Source organism: Etheostoma spectabile, chromosome 23 (genome assembly GCF_008692095.1).
Source record: "Etheostoma spectabile isolate EspeVRDwgs_2016 chromosome 23, UIUC_Espe_1.0, whole genome shotgun sequence".
Lineage (NCBI taxonomy): Eukaryota > Metazoa > Chordata > Actinopteri > Perciformes > Percidae > Etheostoma > Etheostoma spectabile.
This window is the reverse complement of record NC_045755.1, coordinates 5923679-5935285: the sequence shown is the minus strand read 5'-3', so window position 1 is coordinate 5935285 and position 11607 is coordinate 5923679. Positions and strand designations below refer to the sequence as shown.

General features: G+C 40.6%; 1 protein-coding gene across 3 annotated transcripts in view; it reads right to left on the bottom strand.

Annotated features, from left to right (window-relative positions):
* Positions 1–11607, bottom strand: part of tbc1d22a (TBC1 domain family, member 22a) — a 187026-nt gene that overhangs the window by 23552 nt on the left and 151867 nt on the right. The gene's annotated exons all lie outside the window — the stretch shown is intronic.

Below are 11607 nucleotides of genomic sequence, written 5' to 3'. Positions count from 1 at the left end.
AATGAGATTCCATGCCGGCTGATGAAAGGGCAAAGTGGGAGCATGTAGAGGATAAACCACTCATGGACAGAGTCAGAAACACTGATAGCGGAATTAAGACGATGGAGGAGGATGTTTTGGTCCACAGTGTCGAATGCTGCAGTCAAGTCCCGGAAGATGAGAAGAAATGGGGAGCAAGCATCTGCAGTCGTCAGCAGGTCATTTGTGACCCTGACCAGGGCTGTTTCTATGTTGTGGCCAGGGCAGAAACCAGACTGAAATTTATCAAAAAGGTTGTTTTGCTTGAGATGGTCCTGAAGCTGTGCGGCAACTACTTTATCCAGCACCTTGGAAAGGAATGGAAGGTTGGAAATGGGCTTGTAGTTGGTAAAGACGTCTGGGTCTAGGGTTTTTTGAGAAATGGTCTGATAACAGCTGTTTTCAGTGTTGATGGAACATGGCCTGCCTGGAGGGAGTGGTTAATGACCTTTGTGATGAGGGGACTTATGGCATGGAGGTTGGATTTTGCCAGGGCTGTGGGGAAGGGGTCCAGGGCACAGGTGGATGGTTTCATCTTTTTGATGATGTCCTCAACCTCTCGCTGTGAGATGACCAAAAAACAGCAGAGAGGTTGGGAAATCGCAGGCTGTGGGTCGGCAGTCAGGACAGGCAGTGTGGAGAAACTGGATAGCAGGGAGAGGATTGGTGTCTACTTTTTTTCTGAAAAAAGTGATGAAATTGTTGCACCTCTCTTCTGTGGCTTCTGAATGAAAGTAATTACCAGGGCCTTTAAATCCAAGTGAATAGGGGGTAGAAGTAGTAGTAGAGAATATCAATATTGCATTTCAATGTTTGAGCTTTTCTGAATGCACTCTGGCTTGCTTGTCTGTTGGGGTTATAGTTACCCACATACTGTATGAATATGTACTTATGAATCAGTGTCTCTACTGTACTACTGTGCAATATCAGAGTAACAGATGCACTTGAATGGAACACACACACACACACACACAGGCTGAATGATTAATTGCTTTGATTTACTAATCACGTTTTAAATCCGTCAGCATTCCGCAGAGAATGCATCAACTTGGCACGCTAATGCTACACCGTACCCTGAGCAGAGTCCTGTCATTTAAACAACTCTGAGCTGTAGTTTAAAACTTTTACAGCCATTTTAGTAAAATGAAGGGGTTTATTCGGGCTTTAGTCCATACATGCAGATAATGGATCTAGGCACGGAGAACTGAAGGCTCGGTTAACAACAATTAGCTCTGAGTAGTGGTTAGCTATCTAGCTCCATTATAAAGATAAGGAGTGGAGGAGACTGCTGCAGGGAGGGGTAACAACCAGACTCTGATAAATGACGTTCAGGGAGCTTTCACAGCGGCGTGGCTGCGTTCTTTCAACGGTTTTATTAGTACAGTTAATCCCACGGCAAGACCACCAGGAGCATGCTACTACTAACGTAACGATAGCCCCTCTGAGCAAGTGCAATGTTGATGCTGTCATGCACGCAACTTCACGAGGGGGAGGGGTTGGAGGGCAGCTCTTCCGTGTGAGCTGCGGGAAAAAAAAATTACACTGTCGTATGTGTGACACGTGTATAGTAGTAGTAGTGAATTTTTCATGTCATGGGACTTTTAAAAAATGATTGCATATTAAAGTATTATTATATATTATTATTATATTGGTGAAAATATTATTAATATTAACGATTATTTAAAAAATTGTTTTGCGTGCACACACCCACCCACTTAGTAATAGCATGAATACATGAATTCTTCCGCAAGTATGCTCTTGGATGTGTCTACTTCAATCCTATGTGGTGGTAAAGAAGCAAAGCTGTATTAAAATACACTCCCATTTTTACTACCCAAGCATCATTTACAGTTTCAGGAAACTAACTCACACACTATTTAATTCTACACTACGTTCTGTACACTCTTGGTGAGTTAATACAAGAGCCAGAGGCTACACACATGTTCCCATAATTCAGTCATGTTCATTACATTTTACTGCTAATTTACAGGATTGCAATTAGAAGGTGTAGTGTTACTCATTTCCACTTCATAAGAGTAAACAAATGCAAAGTTTTGCTCTTTAACCACCATACTCATTTGTGTACAACAGTGAGCCAGGAATTAAGAGGAACTGCCTTTCTGCTATAATAATTTAATTTACCCCCAGGAACGAGGGAAGAAATAATAAAGAAATAAAAGAGGAGAGAAGAGAAGAGAGATCTAAACAGAGGCATGGTGTGATACAAAAATAGTCACAAAAAAAAAATCTATACTGGATTTCAGCTTTCCTTCTTTACTGCATGTTGCTTTTATTGCGTTTGCTCTTTCTAGACAGATTGATACTCCCTACGCTTTTGTGTACATCTCCTGTTGTTTGGGTTTCCTCTTCTTTTACCTCCCACTTTGTTAAACCAATTTTCAGAATTTCCCAACTGTGTGTGTGTGTGTGTGTGTGTGTGTGTGTGTCTGTGTGTGTGTCTGTGTGTGTGAGAGAGAGAGAGAGAGAGAGAGAGAGAGAGAGAGAGAGAGAGAGAAAACGAGTAATAGAAAGAGAGAGTAGACAGTGTGGTGAGAGCGGAGTGGGGAAAAAAGCTTGATGTTTGTGAACAGCGAAGCGTAGCGTGATGTGAGTTGTAAACTGGCAGGTGATTGGCTTGTTGGTCTAACCTTGCATCTCCAATCCAAACAAATAGTAGCACGCAAATACACACGCACACACACAAACATACACACACTCAGTTAGTAAAGGAGTGGCAGCCCTTTCTTCTTCTTCTTCTGAGTGTGTGAGAGAGAGAGAGAGAGAGAGAGAGAGAGAGAGAGAGAGAGAGATCATGGTTGAAGGCACCAATGAACTCTTAGGGACTGTGAAACTCTGTCTGCCCCCTGTTCCTCTTTTTTAATCCCCCCTCCATCTATCCTCTGCTCTCACAATCTCTCACTACCTTCAGTCACATTCAACAAATGTCTGTCACCCACCTTTCCCTCTCTTTCTAATTATTATGACTGTGACAAATATTTAACACATTAAAAAGTGATTTATATCCTGATATTTTTGCTTCGTCACTAATCAATTCTATAACGCTCCACTGCTATTTTCAAATATTAAGCCTCCATTAGCAGCAGCAGTAACGGCAGTCTAACTAATGACAGCATGTAGGACTTGTTTCTCACTTTGATGTGTGTGTCTGTCTGGCAGAGGAAAAAGAAGATAAAGTTACAACAACAACAAAAATCACTGGAAAGATCCTTTATTGCAAAGCAAAACATCAAAATTGGACTGTACTTGACTGACAAACTGCACTGTGAGGTTTAAGTCATTCATCAAGCAAACATGCCAAACATTTGTACTAGGGTTAGCACGGTTCATGAAGAAACATCCAAACCGTTCGGCTCGCTTGTCTCGGTTCGGAGCATGTGCGCTCTTCGCACGGTTCGACACATGCGCAACGTAGCTTCGTGCCTGTATGTGACCTCAGACAGTGTGTTTCCCTTTTGTGGAAAAGAAGGCGTGGACAAGTTACCAACAAAACGAAAGACAGAGATGAGATGAGACCTAAATTGAGGACAGCTACACTCGTTATTGTAAGTGCAACGATAAGTTAAAGTCCAAAAAGTAATTTATTAAACCGTATGAATGTGTGTCCAAGGCCAGGCCTGTAAATTAACTACTAATATAAAGATCACCTCCCCCCTGGCCTATCCATCCACTGCTGCTACTTCAGCTCAAGGCTTTCGCATCATTATGATTTGCAAAATAAAGTTTGTTATAGGAGACAAAGTAACTTTGTCTAACTTGGCTCTCTCACCTCTATTGTCATGCATGGTTCTCCCCCCTTGTGTCAGGGCAGCCACATTGGCTAAAACAGGGGACGATCTGACTGAAAAGCGCTGTAGTACGGAGACAAGTGCGGGAAGGTGGCGGGTGAGAGGCAGCTGTGGGGGAGAAAGGGTGATGGGGGTACGGGGAGAGGAGTCAATAAGGAGAGGGGTAAGAGGTAAGGGAGAGTTCATGAGAGTACGGCGAGTGTAGTAGGCTAAATGTGAACAGCGGAGGAAAAGGGAAAGTGGAATACAGAGTGAGATTGAAAAGGAGTATTGCAATGTCACAGTGTCTTTTAAACTGCTGCGTTGGGTGTCGGACTAGTCTCATCCCTCCAAACAAAACGGCCTGACGTAGGACCAACTCGATACCCTGACAGACCGACTCCAGACAAGGTGAAAAGGTGATGAAGCTGGGGAGTGATGCAAGATGATAAACGAGCAGATTAAAAATGATGTAACAATTACACAGATAGGATATGATGAAGCGCTGACACTCGAGTGGTAATTGGAGAGCTTGTTTCATATGATATGAACAAGACTGTGGTAGTGATTGGCAATAGTTGACATTAAATGTCCCTGCATACAATGGGCTGGGATCCTGCGCACGATGTACGTGTATGACTGGAGGAGACATTCAAACGAAGGCCACAAAGTGACATTTTGAATTGTAAATTACAGTATAAGATCTCACGGAGCAAAAAAAAAAAAACTGCTGACAGGGATGACAAGAGAGGTCATGATGAAATCCATTAAAAAAAAAAAAGAAAGAAAGGCGTATACAGTAAAAACCCAAGAGAAAAAACCCAGAGAAAGAGCTCGAAATACATTTAAAATTAACTTCAGCATAGTTTCTGGCCCCGTGTGTGCTTCTCCCTGCTATGCGGTGTCTTGCTTTAGGCTATATTTGAAATTGCCAAGCACTAAGGTTAATCTAAGGGTGAAAATGGCAACATAAAATAATAAGATCAGAATTCCCCCCTTGCCATGGATTTGGTCCATTTCAGATCCTTTCTATATGTGTTCAACCTCATTATGTGTATGTTGGATTTGAAAGAAAAGCACTGGATTGAAAGTAATTCACAGGTGTCCACAATGTGTGAGTATGTGAAAATATACAGAATGTATGTGAAATTAAAGATATTGTGTGTGTGTGTGTGTGTGTGTCTCTGTGTGTGTGTGTGTGTGTGTGTGTGTGTGTCATCAATATTACACACACACACACACACACACACACACAGTGTAATGAGAGAACAGGATACTAACTAACTCTGTAATAAATGCTACATTTATAAAACTTGTAATGTTCCTTTCATGTTAAGATTGATAAGACAATAAAAGAGAAACAGGGAGGAAATTTTGACACTCATGTGGGAGTGTGACGGAAGAACAGAGAGAGAGAGAGAATTCTATGTGCGAGTGTGCATATCTGGAAGCCAGTACGGCTTGGTGTGTGTGATCGGGGTCCTGTCTGCAGAGACCTGTCTTATTGTATAGTGTGGCCGCAAGGCCAACCATTACTACAGATAGGAGTCAGAGAGGCAGGAAAAGTGCCAATTCCCTCTGGGATGCTCACACAATCTCTCTTAGTCTGTTGGCAGGTAGATGATTTATTCATATTCTAAAGTGCATGTTATCATTTGTATAGTCTGATAGATATGAAGGTATGTAGCACTACATTTAGAAGGTTATTTTCATTAGGTTTTACTTCAGAGAAATAATTATACATTTTGATTAAACTATGCTGTCAAAAGAAATGCAAGCTCTTTAGAGCATTTCATTCACTGAAAAAAAAACACAGCAGTTTCTTTTCTATTATTCATTTCTGTGGTACTAACACTGACTGACCCTGTTTGGTGGATACTCTAGGCCATGCAGCCTTTAATAGTTGCCTTTTTTTTTTAGGGGATTTAGAGGATTGCATATGCAAATGATACTGAAATATGTGTAGGGGTTTATTTAGGAACAGTAAGAGGGGAAAAGGCACAGAGAAGCATCACCTCACCCTGTAAGTATACTGTACACACCACTTTGGCAGGTACCTTTAGCAGGTTACCAGACAATCTCTTACAAACAGGCATGCACATTCTGGATAGGTAGAAATACAAATGTGTATAACTGTCTTGGCCGTGACTTAATCTTTTATCAACATCCTAAAGCAGAGTCTTTTTTATCTATTTACATTTTTTCATTGTCTTTTACTCCATCTGTGACCTGAATTTTCATATTAACATATGAAAGATAAAGTGCTGGAGTCAGCTAAGTGCTAATGCTCATTATGTAAGGCCTTTAATGATATAAAGAAAAATACAGCACAGAAAAAATATGCTTAACAAAGAAAATCTCCCCGTCAGTCAAGATAAAGCTTAATGAAATGGAAATGACAGGTATAAGACATTAGACTGAGGTTCGATGAACATACTGTATGTTGAGGTCAGTGGCGATTAAAGTATTCAGATGCTTTACTTAAGTAAACGTACATATAAAAGTACAAGAGTAAGAGTGTTCGTTCTGCGAAATGTGTGTCGCGAGATAAACACCATATTGAGTTTCTTTAAAAAAAAAACTCAGGGTAAAGTTGGGTTTCCATTACCAAAACAAATGCGTTTTTTTCTTTTTTGGGGCAAGGGAAAACTAATGTTTTTAATGCACTTGATTATGGTGATATTTTATACATGCATTACAATTCAGCTTCCCTGAAATGTTAGATTCAGTGTACCATGCTGCAAGGACCAACATACATCTTTGATTCATTTTGTTAAAAGTGCTCTTTAATCTCAATCTTAGCTAATCTTCACACTCTTGTGATTCCACACATTTGAGCACATCGTACACAATAGTATTAAACATGGCCACTAAAAATCCTAAAGAGCACCTACGCCTGGTAAATATTATCGTCCATATATGGTAAAGGACCATATTTCAGAACCTGAAAATGTCACAGTATCCTTTTAACAGCCATGCTAATGCTGCCACACTGAGCTACTTGCTAATTTCATGCTCCACGCAACAGGGATAATTTGGTCCCTGTCTGTCTTTCCGTCTGTCTGTATGTATGCCGGGGAGGAGAAGTTTGTGTATTATGTGTGTATATGTGTGTGTTTCGCTCTATATCATTCATGTTTTTCTCTCTGTTTCTCCCTCTTGTCCTCGTCTTTATATCAATAGTGACAAAGAGAAAAAAATGGGGTTAAGTCAGACTAAAGGCAAAATAGAAAAAATATCAAGAACAGATTGCAGATAGAAAGAGAAGATGACAGAGACAGAGAGGAGGACAGAGGAAGCCTGTCTTGTGTTGGATGAGGTTTTTGAACAGATGGCCACACCACAGAGAGAAGACCACAGCGGAGACATTACAACACTCAGGTTAAAATCTCGCCTGGAAAAACACACACAGACACACACAGACACGCTCAGTGGCAAAGGGCAAGGTATTTCGGTTTATTATCTGCATTTGTGAGACCCAAACACTCTAGGTTATTTGTCCCTGCAAGGCCAACACCTTCTCTGTTTTGTGGTGATTCATGGAAAGGCTTTAAGGACATCTGTCAAAAAGCTGCATTAATCTAGTTTGGAAATCCAGTAAGTTTAAACATTAATGAATAATGCATATTCTGTCGTGTTGAAAAGGGGCCTATACAACAACTAAATCACCTGCCAAACAGAGAAATATTCTTGCCTCAGAGGTAAGGTTGATAAAGCATGACAAAAGCTCAAACAAAAACAGGACTACATGCGGACAAGGGAAGGGACACACGCTGACAAAGCGTTTTAATAGCTTATTTAACAACAGCATCCTAAGCTAGGACAAGTTCTGAATCCTTGAGCACTAACAAAGCAGGCTCTTGTGATTCAAGAGCATTGTCCCTTGAGCTAAAGTTTTTGAAATCACTGACCTACTCAAAAGAAAAAAATGACATGCTACGGGTTCTTTTGTGGGACATATCCAATTAATTTAAGCACTCCAAATCTCCACCTGGTTGTATGATGTGGAGCGTCTTTCAAAAGCGTCATTTAAGGGCAAGTGGAGAAGCGCAAGAGGTAACGACATGGAGGAAAAGATAGGATAGGGGAGTATATTCAGAGATGACGGCAGAGAGGACATCGGGAGAGGAGTTTGGAAAAATTAGAAAAAAGTTCTAAAAGCGACAATAGAAGAGAGCAGAACAGAGCAGACGAGAACAGCGCTGTGCCTTGCTGACAGCTCTACTGAAAGTTTCATGATCAGAAGTGGCCTATTATCCCGAACAGGGTAGGACTGGAGGTAAGGGACTGTCAAAAGAAAAGGTGTATGTGCGTGTTTGTGTGTTGTCTAAAAGGGTGCGTGGGGTTTGCGATCCAAACGACATTGTGAAACATCAAATATTTAGAGGATGGATTACAAGTACAACGTGTACTTGGGCTGCTGTCAAGTCAAGACAAAGCAACAACACAGTTTAATCATTCATCCCTTGTTTCTGTTCTAGATTTGGAGTAGACAATACACGTATGAGTGTTGTGTCATGTTGCTTACTAGTGACCACTGTATACTTTGACATAATTCTTAGTTAAAGTCATGTCAATACATGTGTATACTCCATTCGGCCGTCTGAACCCGATCCAGCTCCACCCTCCCCATACTGGTGAACAAGACCCCAAGATACTTGGGGCAGTGACTTGGCACGGTCTCAGATTTAAAGGTGCCGACTCTCATCACCACTTCTTCATACTCTTCTGCAAACAATCATGGTGCACACTGGGGGTCGCTGTCTGATGAAGCCAGCAGGACCGTATCATTCGCAAAATGAAGAAAGGCACCCTGAGGCCCCCATACCTCAGGAATCGTCCAATAGACGGAATCACTGTGATGTTTGCAAACACAAAAAGCAATTTTGGGCAGATGAATGTCAGTTGATTTGATTTGCAGAGATGTGAGAAATCAGCAGTTTACTTCTGGGGTTGGCTACCGAATTCGGTACTTTTTTGGGTTCCGACCAAATTACACTGGTTCTACCGAACACTGATTCACATTAAATCAAACGTTGCCAAATTCTGGTACCTGAGACCATGTAAGCGCAGGCTCAGCGGTCCCCTGCATGTGTGACTCAGAGCTCAAGCTCTGACAAACACACGGAGGGAGCAAAGCCGTGACTCAAACTGAGTCACAGCAATGACCGTAAATCAGTTCCAAGTGTTGTTACACCTTTCAATATTCCACGCAGACGACGTTCGCTGCAATATAATATACCGGTAATGGCGAGGCAAAAGCGCCCGTGATGAGTTCAACAAAAACACTTCCTCTGATACAGGTAGTGACAACAGGGTTCGTTATGCCATGGTGACTGACTGACGGGCTGGATGTTGTAAGGAAAGGCAACTATATTTCTAAAGTACATTTCAGCAACAAGGCAATTCAAAGTAGTTTACATAAAACATTAAAGAGCAGTTCAAAAAAGACAGAAAATAAAAACAGGCTAAAATAGAATAGGATTCAAGTACAATAATAAAAGTTTCACTACAAAGATGAATACTTATTTTTTTGATAGGTTGTAGGGAATTAAATTTAAAAAAAATTCATTACAGAGGGAAAGTACCAGCCAACCCTATTTATTTCCGTTGTCATTTTCAGCCATTCAGTAAAGGTAACGTTTCAAGATATACAGTTAAACACGGCGGTCCGATGTATATCTGACACTGCTGCTGTGCTTATTTTAACGACTATGTTGCTTTGATAGCGTCTTTAATAAACAAAATCTATTGTTACCAATGTTCCCTTCTCACTGCCGTTCGGACTGGCTGCTACTTTGGGTGGTGCCGTTTTCTTTAGTCTGACCCAACAGGTAAAGGTCTCCAACCTAATGTTGGTGACAGTGTTGGAACAGGAAAACATCAAACAAGCATTTTAGATGAATGAGATTAGAGTATATCCAGTTGGTTCTCGTCCTTGTCTGCTCAGCGCCATTACACTGTGTGTAGTTATTGTTAACAAACTCAAACGGTCTACAATAATATCCTGTTTGGTGAGTGGGTCTGATAGTTCTCTGCTTAAACAAACATGTATTGTGTAAATCTATAAATCAGATGAATAATTCAAAACCATAATGAATGAGGCTGCCAAATGGCTTTAACTCATCAAACAGTGCACCTACTTTCTGATGTCAAGATGTAAATTATGTTCAGGAAATGAGACATGAATTGTAAATAAATGTCAGGACACGGTATTGTTTTTTATGATGTGAATACATTTAGATAGCAGTACTTTCTGTGTACTTCATATGCTTCTGGGTGATGTTCTTCACTCATTGGATTGTTCTGCTTTTTCCCCCCACTCTTTTTCCCTTTATTCTTAACTTCTTTTAGTAGGATGATGATAAGATTTGTCATCGACCTTTTTACTGTGGATGCATGATGAAAAACAACTACTGGTTACTATGGACACCACGCAGACTTCACATACTGTATAATAGAGTATATTGTACAACAGAGCTGATTAGGTACAGAGCAGTACTAGGTCAGCTGGCATTTCTAAACAACCACCAAGTTATGTTCAATTATGTGTTAATAACTTTATCAGGATTATTGTAGGAGTATTGGGAAGGCCACTCACTCCGGTTCAAAAAGAATTCTATTGATGCATATATACAAAATATGTCCTCACATAATGATCTTTCAGTCTTCCCACTTCGCACCTACTCACCCTGTCCAACAATCAAGCAAAAGCAAACACCAAAATACACCTTCACGACTTTCCTATCAAGCTCCCCACCTCTAAATATGTCCGTCTCTCCTGCCAGCTGGCTGTGGTTTAGTCAAAATGCACCAGCAACAAACGGCCTAAATGAGAAAGCACTGTAGTTTGTTGTTATGATTTTGTATCAATCCTTCACAAGAGTAACATTCAGTGCCTATCAGTGATGATAAGGGATGGCTGACCAGGAAGTGGGTCCATGAAAACATAGTGCTGCTGTCGGGTCAGCCAAAGTGTTCTTTTTGAGAAAAATGTGATTCTCTGGCTTCCTAATCACCGATGTCCACATAAGTCATGCGAGTGCAGAGAGTGCACTTAAACTGGAGGAGCTGGAGAGTTCAGGATTTGTTTTTATTTTCAGTTTGGCTTACACGGCGCTGCAGCTGACCCAGCAGTTTTATGTCATTGAAAACAGAGAAAGTGAAAAGAATCTTTGCCTGCAGCGATCAATAACTGTAAGAAGGATTATAGAAATATATGAATATTTGGAAGAAATGGTAATGCTGAAATTTCTGGACTGAAAATGTTGAAAGCGCTCATAGGATAGTTTTCCTGATTGAAATATAGTAAATATGTAAAAATGAAAGTAATTATCAGACGATGAGAAAAAAATGGTGTTTTTCTCCACCCTGAGGTTGCCGTAAAGTGCCACGTTATGTATAATTAGTCAAATGTATGAGTTCTATCTGCTTCCAAGGGTGCACAAACTAAATCTGACACAAAATGACAGTGGTGCTTTAATTGAAGTAAGGCATGAAAAGAAAAAACACCATCCTTGCTGTTCTATGGCGTTCACCTGTCAAGTGCAATCCATTTCATGCTGCCCAAAGTTTAGCCAAGAGTTCAGAAAGATTTAGACAAGATTAATTTGGTGTTGTTAGTTCATCCAAGCTATGGTTTGTTGAGCTGTAGACTAAGCTTTATTTTAATTTTGTAAGTCTTTCTACTTCTTCTCTTTTTTCCCCCCTTTCTCTTTTTATCCCCTCTCATTCTGTTTTTCAACACTGAACTTTATACCTTGATCAATTATTATCTAAATTTTGTTTCCCTTTGCCTATCTAC